Raw genomic sequence first — 12204 nt, 5'->3', positions numbered from 1 at the left:
TCCCAGCCCTTCCCAGCCCACTACAGCTCGTCCCAGCCCTTCCCAGCCCACCACAGCTTGTCCCAGCCCACCACAGTCCGTCCCAGCCCACCGCAGCCTGTCCCAGGACACCACAGTCCGTCCCAGCCCACCACAGCCCGTCCCAGCCCACCACAGCCAACCACAGCCCGTCCCAGCCCACCACAACCCGTCCCAGCCCTTCCCAGCCCACCACAGCACGTCCCAGCCCACCACAGCGCATCCCAGCCCACCACAGCGCATCCCAGCCCACCACAGCCCGTTTCAGCCCACCACAGCCCACCACAGCTTGTCCCAGCCCACCAGAGCCCGTCCCAGCCCACCAGAGCCCACCACAGCTTGTCCCAGCCCACCGCAGCCCGTCCCAGCCCACCGCAGCCCGTCCCAGCCCACCGCAGCCCACCAAAGCCCGTCCCCGCTCACCACACCCCGTCCCCGCCCACCACAGCCCGTCCCCGCCCACCACAGCTCGTCCCCGCCCACCACAGCCCGTCCCCGCCCACCACAGCCCGTCCCTGCCCACTACAACTTGTCCCCGCCCACCACAACTTGTCCCCACCCACTACTGCCCTTCCCGGCCCACCACGGCCCGTCCCAGCCAACCAAGACCGGTCCCGGCACACCACGGCACGGCCCAGCCCACCAAAGCCCGTTCCAGCCCACCAAAGCCCTTCCCCGCCCACCACAACCCGTCACCACCCACCACAACCCGTCCAAGGCGTCCCAGCCCGTCCCAGCCCACCACAACTCGTCCCAGCCCACCACAGCCCGTCCCAGCCTGTCCCAGCCCACCACAGCCCGTCCCAGCCTGTCCCAGTCCATTGCGGCCCACCACATCCCGTCCCAGCCCGTCCCATCTTACCATAGACCACCACAGCTCGTCCCAGCCCACCACAGCCCACCACAGCCCGTCCCAGCACGTCCCAGCCCGTCCCGGCCCACCACAGCCCGTCCCAGCCTTTCCCAGCCCACCACAGACCATCCCGGCCCACCACGGCCCACCACAGCCCACCGCAGTCCGTCCCAGCCCAGCACAGCCCGTCCCAGCCCAGCACAGCCCGTCCCAGCCCAGCACAGCCCGTCCCAGCCCAGCACAGCCCGTCCCAGCCCACCACGGCCACCCACAGCCCACCACGGCCACCCACAGCCCACCACGGCCACCCACAGCCCACCACGGCCCCTTCCAGACCAACACAGCATGTCCCAGCCCTCCACAGCCCGCCACAGACCATCTCAGCCCACCACAGCCCGTCCCAGCTCACCATAGCCCACCACAGCCCGTCCCGGCCCCCCACAGTGCGTCCTTGCCCACCACAGCCCGTCCCAGCACACCACAGCCCATCCCCGCATACCACAGCCCGTCCCAGCGCACCACAGCCCATCCCAGCCTGCCACAGCCCACCACAGACCGTCCCAACCCACCGCAGCCCGTCCCAGCCCACCGCAGCCGGTCCCAGCCCGTCCCAGCCCACCGCAACCCGTCCCAGCCCATCGCAGCCCGTCCAAGCTCACCACAGCCCGTCCCAGCCCACCGCAACCCGTCCCAGCCCACCGCAACCCGTCCCAGCCCACCGCAGCCTTTCACAGCCCACCACAGGTCACGACACCCCACCACAGCCCGCCACAGCCCTCCACAGCCCAACCCAGCCTACCACAGCTTATCCCAGCACACCACAGCTCGTCACAGACCACCACAGCCCACCACAGGCCACCGCGGCCCATCTCAGCCTACTACAGCCCACCACAGCCCGTCCCAGCCCATCACAGATGATCCCAGCAAACCACAGCCCGTCCCAGCCCACCGCAGCCCGTCCCAGCCCACCACAGCCCGTCCCAGCCCACCACAGCCCGTCCCAGCCCACCACAGCCCGTCCCAGCCCACCACAGCCCGTCCCAGCCCACCACAGCCCGTCCCAGCCCACCACAGCTTATCGCAGTCCACCACAGCCCGTCCCAGCCATTCACACATGACCCCAGCAAACCACAGCCCGTCCCAGCACACCGCAGCCCGTCCCAGCCCACCACAGCCCGTCCCAGCCTGTCCAAGCCCGTCCCAGCCCACCACAGCCCTTCCCAGCACACCACAGCCCGTCCCAGCCCGTCCCAGCCCATCACAGCCCATCACAGCCCGTTCCAGATCACCACAAACCGTTCCAGCCCACCACAGCCCACCACAGCCCTTCCCAGCCTGTCCCAGCTCACTACAGACCGTCACCGCACACCACAGCCCTTCACAGCCTGTCCCAGCGCACCACAGCCCATCACCGCCAGCCACAGCCCGTCCCCGCACAACACAGCCCGTCCCAGCCCAACACAGCCCGTCCCAGCCCGTCCCAGCCCACCACAGAATGTCCCAGCCCACCACAGCCCGTCCCGGCCCACCACAGCCCGTCCCAGCCCACCACAGCCCATCACAGCCCGCCCCAGCCCACCACAACCCGTCTCCGCCCACCACAGACCATCCCCGCCCACCACAGCTCATCCCCGCCCACCACAACCCATCCCGGCCCACCACAGCCCATCCCGGCCCACCACAGCCCGTCCCGGCCCACCACAGTATGTCCCAGACCACCAGAGCCCGTCCCAGCCCACCACAGAATGTCCCAGGCCACCAAAGCCTGTCTCAGCCTATCCTAGCCCGTCCCAGCCCACCACAGCCCTTCACCGCCCACCACAGACCGTCCCTGCTCCTCCCAGCCCGTCCCAGCCCACCACAGAATGTCCCAGCCCACCACAGACCGTCCCAGGCCGTCTCCGCCCACCACAGCCCGTCCCCGCCCACCACAGCTTGTCCCCGCAAACCACAGCTTGTCCCAGCCCACGACAGCCCGTCCCAGCCCAACCACAGCCCGTCCCGGACCACCAGAGCCCACCACAGCACACCACAGAATGTCTCAGCCTATCCCAGCCTGTCCCAGCCCGTCCCAGCCCACAGCAGCCCGTCCCAGCCCACCACAGACCGTCCCAGCCCACCACAGCCCGCCCCAGCCCACCACAGCCCGCCCCAGCCCACCACAGCCCGCCCCAGCCCACCACAGCCTGTCCCCGCCCACCACAGCCCGTCCCCGCCCACCACAGCCCACTACGGCCCACCATGGCTCACGACAGCCCACCACAGCCCACCACAGCCGGTTACAGCCTGTCCCAGCCCGTCCCGGCCCACCGCGGCCCGTCCCGGCTCACCTGTGTTAGGAACAGTATCTCACCTTCTTGATTTTGGCACCTCCTTTCGCTATGATGTTCTTGTGGAACTGTTTGCAGATGGGGACAGAAATAGAAAAGCTGTTTTCAACCTAAGGGAGAAAGGAAGGGAGACATGAAGTTTACACTGTCGTGGCAAGGGAGGCCCGACTTCAGGAGCTCTGATAAACGAGCTTTTGAAAACAGGCTTAGACCCAAGGAAGTTCTCTATACGAGGGACTTTTGTAAGACTAAACAAAGGCAAGGACGTTCCCCTATAGCCTTCCCATAACAGGTACTATCCCCCTGCCTCCATTCAGCCAAAACAGAGCTGACAGCTCCCTCCTCTTGAGGTGTTTTAGCTCTACCCAAGCCAGTAGAGCTCTGCTTTGCCCCAGGGTTATCCAGGCACGTAGGAGGGAAGAGCAGGCAGAAGACCTCCTTACCAGGTCTGCCACCATCTTTTGCATGTACTCGGTGCACTTCTCCACCTCGTTTTTGGGACCTCGGAGTTGGACGATGTCACTCTTGTGTGCAGGGTCTGGGAAGCTGATGATAACCTGCAGGAGCGGTCATTTCTAGTTAGCTCAAGCAAAAGCAAGAACCCTTGTGTCAGACACATGCAAAGGTTGGGGGGATCCTACTCATGCCCTTTTCCCATTCAGAAACGGGGAACCGTGTTAGCGGCCTCTGGCTAAAAGAACTATCTTCTCAGACACTTGCGCTACAGAGCCACTAAAGTTACGACTTCTGTGACGACAGGCCTACTACCCATGTAGGAAATATCCCCTCTGGATTCCTCCTCTCCTACAAAGCCTTACCTCTGGGAATTGCTCCCGGATTTCCCAGACCCGCTCAGCCTTCTGCCCAATGATGGTCCGGTGGAATTTCTGCTCAACGATTAGGTCCGCAGCGTGTTCATTTTCCTGATGGGAACAGAGGGCACACTGAGTGTTCAGCCGGAGAGCCATCTACTTTGACTTAGCGGTTTGCTGCCCGACGGTTTACTTGCCAGCACTGTCCCTCTTTTCTCCAGACAAAATTCACTCTGCGTTGACAGAGAAAGGCTACCCGAGGGAACAGGGGAAGACATTTGTGAAGAGGAACTTGCACTTGTCATGAGATCCAAGTGCTCGGTGGGCAAGGGGCACACACTCGCACCAGAAGGTTACAAGGGAACACGAGAGCGCAAACCCTGCAGTCTCCCAAACATCACGTCCTACCCACTCACCATACGGGAAGCGAGTTCCAGCAGCTCTTTCTTGGCCTGTGGGACCCCCTGTGGCTCTCCTTCCATTCTGATCGGGTTGCTCTTCTCGTTGTCTGGGGGAATGCGCACAGACACCTTGTACAGATCCTTCATCCTGTTCACTTCGAGGCAAGGACTGTGGTGACGCCATCTGCTAGGCAAAGACCTGGAAGCAAGGCACCTTGATTATCACTGCTCAGAGGCTGTTGAAGAAGTAAAGCCGCCTCTGGGAAGGGCTCAGCGGGGTAGGGTTGAGACAGGGGAAATTGCCTCTTCCCCCTGGAGTTCAGCGAGAGCAGACCTGTGCCACACGAGAGCCTGTCCAAGTAAATACCGTGGCATCTACAGAGCCCATTGTTCCCTTGTCAGAGCGAGGCGTGTTTCTTCCCCAAACAGTATCACATTTAGAGCAGAGGATAATCGTTCCTTTCTACCCCAAACTCTTGGCTGGGGTCACGTTGCAGTGCTATCAAACTAGCAGACCGCAACAAGGCTTTACCGTTGACCATATTCTACTGCCGGTGCTGTAGCGCCTTCCTCCAGAGGCCAGACCACACTGCTCCTCCTCCAGCTGACACCCTCTCCCACAAGCCACAGGGCTATTTAACCCCTTAGCGGGAACCAGCTACACCTGCACGTCATCCACGTCAATCAACCCACTGCCTCTGAGGCAAGGCCACAGCTGCGTGTTATCAATGCTAATCAACCCACCGCCTTCATTCCTCTACAGGGAGAAGCTCACCAAGCACATTTCCACCACCCACAACTGGCTGCTAAAATGTCATTCGCACAGAGAAGTAATTCCACTACTGTTCAGGCTCCCAAGGTACTTTCACACGTTAAAGCCATCGCAAGGCCTCACGGCCCATTTCTCTCCTTGTACCACCACCACTCCAGGAAAGCAGAGGAAACGTGATGGAGACAGCACACTGGGTGAGCTACAGAGCCCCTGATACCATCTACTAAACACGAAGAGTGTGAGCATGGGAAGGACTAGAAAGGCACTCCACTTACCGTTTAGCTGCGTTCTTGCCAATGAGGTGTCGGTGGAATTGGTGGTCAGCCTTGATTATTGCGTAATCCATCCCGTGGATCTAAAAAGAATTATATTTTTATATCTATATCTATATATGTATGTATGTCCACTATTATATATTATATTATATAGGGCCAGGTAGGACAGGCCACCGCTTCTGTCTCGTGCCCTAAGTAACTGCCTACTGCCAGTATTGGCACTGACTCACCAGCGGTCAGCTACAAGCACTTCTGCTCTTAAGCAGAGCACAAGCATTCCTCTGCTTTGAGAAGAGAGCATTGTGCTCATGAAACATTGAAAAGACTCACTTCTATGCCTCTCCAGCTATAACCAAGAGAATCCTTCCTTCTCCGCACCAAAAAAATTAATGCTGACTTTTCAAGGATGCTATGGATGACCAAGGGGTGTCATCCACCTGCCACACAATTTGTCTCCTGCAAGTTCGATTAAGCATGCCAAGACATCCTATGGATGTGACAAACACCTCATCACCTCTGCTCTGTTGCCCCTTCTTCCCCCAGTTTCTTACTGGAACTAGTAACTGCAGCTCACCAGTTCCTTGAGCACGGCTTCAATCTGTTCCTGAGCCACATGCACATCTTCTGTAGGTCCTTCCAAAGTGATGTTATCCTCTCCTCCAGTGAATTTGATGTGAACCTTGAGGTGAAGGACAATGAATCTCTTCAGAATTTGCCAAGATCCAAGCCAGGCCAATGCTTTTGGTCAGGCCTACACCATCGATCCCTGCCACTGAGAGATGTGCTCCTTCCCAAAAAGCCCAGACCAAATCCCCACAATTTTACAAGTCAGAAACTTAACAATTTCGGCCATATGGCAGTGCCTAGAGCCCAAGGCTCTGGTGCCGTCCCGGTTTCTGCAAGGGCTTTGGAGAAGTTTACTCATTTAGCCTTTATCTAGATACCGTCTAACTCCCCAGGGAGAAGCCTTGCTGCACTCGCCATTTCCAGGTATCCTACTACATCAGTTCTCAAAACAGCACCACATAAAGCTTCCTTGGAAGGGCTCAACCCATGACAATAACATAGGAGGAGCAGTGTTTGCAGCAGTAAAAGAGAGGGTTCCCTTGAACAGCAAAGATCTGTGTCATTTCCCCCTGGTTTTACCCACGCTAGAATACACCTCTCTCTTTCGTGACGAGTGATCTGGACTAAACCTTTTTCTACGCGGGGGGTGCTAAGCTAACCAGCTCACCCATACCTTTGGCATCTGCTGAGTTATTTTGGCCAGGTCCTGTCCTTTCTTTCTAATAATGAAACGATGAAGCCAAGAGGGGGCAGAGACCGAGGAGACGGTAAAACTGTTGGCCTGAGAGACAGAAAAACAGAGAAGCTGTTTGATGGACAAACCACAGCACACCACAGCAAGTCCCAGCCCACCACAGCCCGTCCCAGCCACCCACAGCCCGTCCCAGCCCACCACAGCCCACCAGAGCCCGTCCAGGACCACCACAGTCCGTTCCAGCCCACCACAGCCCGTCCCCGCCCAACACAGCCCGTCCCAGACCACCACAGCCCGTCCCAGCCCCTCCCAGCCCGTCTCAGCCCACCACAGCCCGTCCCAGCCTGTCCCAGCCCGTCCCAGACCACCAGAGCCCGTCGCAGCCCACCACAGCCCGTCACAGCTCTCCACAACCCACCACAGCCCGTCCCAGCCCGTCCTCGCCCACCACAGCCCGTCCCAGCCCACCACAGCCCACGAAAGCCCACCACGGCCCACCACAGTTCACCACAGCCCGTCCCAGCCCACCACAGCCCTCCAGAGCCCGTCTCAGCCCACCACAGCCTGTCCCAGCCCACCACAGCCCACCGCAGCCCATCCCAGCCCACCACGGCCGGTCCCAGCCCGTGCCAACCCGTCACAACACACCAGAGCCCACCACAGCCCGTCCCTACCCACCACAGCGTGTCCCAACCCACCACAGCCCACCACAGCCCTTCAGAACCCACCACAGCCCACCACAGCCCGTCCCAGCCCACCACAGACCACCACAGCCCACCACAGCCCGTGCCAGCCCACCACAGCCCGCCTCAGCCCACTACAGCCCGTCCCAGCCCACCACAGCCCGTCCCAGCCCACCACAGCTTGTCCCAGACCACCACAGCTCCTCCCAGCCCACCATAACCAACCACAGCCTATCCCAGCCGATCCCAGCCCACCACAGCCCGTCCCATCACACCACAGCCCACCACAGCCCGTCCCAGCCAACCACGGCCCGTCCCAGCCCACCACAGCCCACCACAGCCGACCACGGCCCATCCGGGCCCAACACAGCCCACCAAGGCGCACCACAGCCCATCCCAGCCCATTACAGCCTGTCCCAGACCACCACATCCCATCTCAGCCCACCACAGCCCGTCCCAGCCCACCACAACCGACCACAGCCCACCACAGCCCACCACGGCCGACCACAGCCCACCACGGCCCATCCAAGCCCACCACGGCCCATCCAAGCCCACCACGGTCCACCACGGCACGTCCCAGCCCACCACAGAGCACCACAGCCCGTCCCAGCCCGTCCCAGCCCACCACAGTATGTCCCAGACCACCAAAGCCCGTCCCAGCCCACCACAGCCCGTCCCAGCCCACCACAGCCTGACCCAGCTCGTCCCAGACCACCACAGCCTCTCACAGCACACCAGAGCCCGTAACAGCCCACCACAGCAAGTACCAGCCCGTCCCAGCCCACCACGGCCCGTCTCAGCCCACCACGGCCTGTCTCAGCCCACCACGGCCCGTCTCAGCTCACCACAACCCGTCCCAGACGACCACAGCCCGTCCCAGCCCACCACAGCCCACCACAGCCCGTCCCAGCCCACCACGGCCCGTCCCAGCCCACCACAGCCCGTCCCAGCCCACCAGAGCCCGTCCCAGCCTGTTTCAGCCCAGCACGGCTAACCACGGCCTGTCCCGGCCCACCACGGCCAACCACGGTCCACCATGGCCCACCAGAGCACACCACGGCCCACCACGGCCCTTCCCAGACCACCACAGCCCACCACAGCCTGTCCCAGCCCACCACGGCCCGTCCCAGCCCACCACAGCCCGTCCCAGCCCACCACGGCCCATCACAGCCCGTCCTAGCCCAGTACAGCCCGTCCCAGCCCACCACGGACCAGCACGGCCCATCTCAGCCCACCACAGCCTGTCCAAGCCCAGCACAGCCCTCCACAACCCTCCACAGCCCGTCCCAACCCTCCACAGCTCATCCCAGCCTACCACAGCCCGTCGCAGCCCAACACAGCTTATCCCAGCCCACCGCAGCCCGTCCCAGCCCACCGCAGCCCGTCCTAGCCCACCGAAACCCGTCCCAGCCCACCACAGCCCGTCCCAGCCCACCACAGCCCACCACAGCACACCACAGCCCGTCCCAGCTCACCACAGCCCACCACAGCCTGTCCCAGCCCATCACAGCCTGTCCAAGCCCGTCCCATTCCACCACACCGAGTCCCAGCCCACCACAGCCCATCCCAGCACGTCCCAGCCCGTCCCAGCCCGTCCCAGCTCGTCCCAGCCCGTCCCAGACCACCAGAGCCCGTCCCAGCCCGTCCCAGACCACCAGAGCCCGTCCCAGCCAACCACAGGCCGTCACAGCCCATCCCAGCTCTCCACAACCCACCACAGCTCGTCGCAGCCCACCATAGCCCGTCTCAGCCCACCACAACCCGTCCTAGCCCACCACAGCCCGTCCCAGCTTACCAAAGCTCACCACAGCCCGTCGCAGCCCACCACAACCCGTCCCAGCCCACCACAGCCCGTCCCCGCCCACCACAGGCCGTCCAAGGCCATCCCAGCCCACCACAACCCGTCCCAGCCTGTCCCAGACCACCAGAGCCCGTCGCAGCCCACTACAGGCCGTAACAGCCCATCCCAGCTCTCCACAATCCACCACAGCTCGTCCCAGCACACCACAGACCGTCCCAGCCCGTCCCCGCCCACCACAGCCCGTCCCAGCCCACCGCAGCCCACCACAGCCCATCCCAGCCCATCCCATTCCACCACGGCCCGTCCCAGACCACCACGGCCCACCACAGCCCACCACAACCCGTCCCAGCCAACCGCGGCCCGTCCCAGCCCACCACGGCCCACCACAGCCTGTCCCAGCCCACCACAGCCCGTCCCTACTCACCGCAGCCCACCACAGCCCGTCCCAGCCCACCACGACCCGTCCCAGCCCACCACGGCCCGTCCCAGCCCACCACGGCCCGTCCCAGCCCACCACGGCCCGTCCCAGCCCACCACGGCCCGTCCCAGGTCACCACAGCCCGTCCCAGCCCACCACGGCCGCCGCAGACCATCAGAGCCCGTCCCAGCCCACCACAATCCCGTCCCAGCCCACTATAGCCCGTCCCAGCCAAACCACAACCCGTTCTAGCTCACCACAACCCACCACAGCGCACCATAGCCCACCACAGCCCACCACAGCGCACCAGAGTCTGTCCCGGCCCACCAGAGCCTGTCCCAGCCCACCACAGCCCGTCCCAGCCCACCGCAGCCCGCCACGGCCCGTCCCAGCCCACCACGGCCTGCCATGGCCCACCACAGCTCGTCCCAGATAAACACGGCGCACCACAGCCCACCACGGCCCGTCCCGGCCCACCACAGCCCGTCCCAGCACACCACAGCCCACCACAGCCCATCACAGCCCACCAGAGCCCGTCCCAGCTTACCACAGCCCACCACAGACCGTCCCAGCCCACCACTGCCCGTCCCAGCCCACCACTACACGTCCCAGCCCGTCCCGGCCCATCCCAACCCTCCAAAGCCCGTCCCAGCACACCACAGCCCATCACAGCCCACCACAGCCCGTCCCAGCTTACCACAGCCCACACCAGACTGTCCCAGCCCACCACTGCCCGTCCCAGCCCGTCCCAGCCCGTCCCAACCCACCACAGCCCGTCCCAGCCCACCACAGCCCACCACAGCCCACCGCAGCCCATCCCAGCCCACCACGGCCCGTCCCAGCCCGTGCCAACCCGTCACAACACACCACAGCCCACCACAGCCCGTCCCTACCCACCACAGCGTGTCCCAACCCACCACAGCCCACCACAGCCCTTCAGAACCCACCACAGCCCACCACAGCCCGTCCCAGCCCACCACGGCACGTCCCAGGCCACAACAGACCACCACAGCCCACCGCAGCCCGTGAAGCCCACCACAGCCCGCCTCAGCCCACTACAGCCCGTCCCAGCCCACCACAGCCCGTCCCAGCCCACCACAGCCCACCACAGCTTGTCCCAGACCACCACAGCTCTTCCCAGCCCACCATAACCAACCACAGCCTATCCCAGCCGATCCCAGCCCACCACAGCCCGTCCCATCACACCACAGCCCACCACAGCCCGTCCCAGCCAACCACGGCCCGTCCCAGCCCACCACAGCCCGTCCCAGCCCACCACGGCCCACCACAGCCCACCACGGCCCATCCGGGCCCAACACAGCCCACCAAGGCGCACCACAGCCCATCCCAGCCCATTACAGCCTGTCCCAGACCACCACATCCCATCTCAGCCCACCACAGCCCGTCCCAGCCCACCACAACCGACCACAGCCCACCACAGCCCACCACGGCCGACCACAGCCCACCACGGCAGACCACAGCCCACCACGGCCCATCCAAGCCCACCACGGCCCATCCAAGCCCACCACGGTCCACCACGGCACGTCCCAGCCCACCACAGAGCACCACAGCCCGTCCCAGCCCGTCCCAGCCCACCACAGTATGTCCCAGACCACCAGAGCCCGTCCCAGCCCACCACAGCCCGTCCCAGCCCACCACAGCCCACCACGCCCCGTGCCAACCCACCAGAGCCCGTCCCAGCTCACCACAGCCCACCACAGCCCGTCCCAGACCACAAGAGGTCGTCCCAGCCCACCAGTAACCCACCAAAGCCCGTCCCCGCCCACCACAGCCCGTCCCAGCCAACCACAGCGCACCACAGCCTGCCCCAACCCACCTGAGCCCGTCCCAGCTTACCACAGCCCACCACAGCCCGTCACAGCCCACCAGAGGTCGTCCCAGCTCACCACAACCCACCACAGCCCTTCCCAGCCCGTCCCAGCCCACCACAGCCCGTCCCAGCCCACCACGGCCGCCGCAGACCATCAGAGCCCGTCCCAGCCCACCACAATCCCGTCCCAGCCCACTATAGCCCGTCCCAGCCCACCACAACCCGTTCTAGCTCACCACAACCCACCACAGCGCACCATAGCACACCACAGCGCACCAGAGTCTGTCCCGGCCCACCAGAGCCTGTCCCAGCCCACCACAGCCCGTCCCAGCCCACCGCAGCCCGCCACGGCCCGTCCCAGCCCACCACAGCCCATTCCAGACCACCAGAGCCCTTCCCAGTTCACCACAGCCCACCACAGCCCGTCCAATTTCACCACAGCCCGTCTCAGCTCACCACAACCCACCACAGCCCGTCCCAGCACACCACAGCCCACCACAGGTCACCACAGCCCACAACCGGTCACCACAGCCCACCACAGATCACCGCAGCCTGTTTCAGCCCACCACGGCAAACCACGGCCCGTCCCAGCCCACCACGGCCCGCCATGGCCCACCACAGCTCGTCCCAGATAAACACGGCGCACCACAGCCCACCACGGCCCGGCCCGGCCCACCACAGCACGTCCCAGCACACCACAGCCCACCACAGCCCACCACAGCCCGTCCCAGCATACCACAGCCCACCAC

This window comes from Falco cherrug, chromosome 21 (assembly GCF_023634085.1).
Source record: "Falco cherrug isolate bFalChe1 chromosome 21, bFalChe1.pri, whole genome shotgun sequence".
Taxonomy (NCBI): domain Eukaryota; kingdom Metazoa; phylum Chordata; class Aves; order Falconiformes; family Falconidae; genus Falco; species Falco cherrug.
This window is presented reverse-complemented; position numbering follows the sequence as displayed.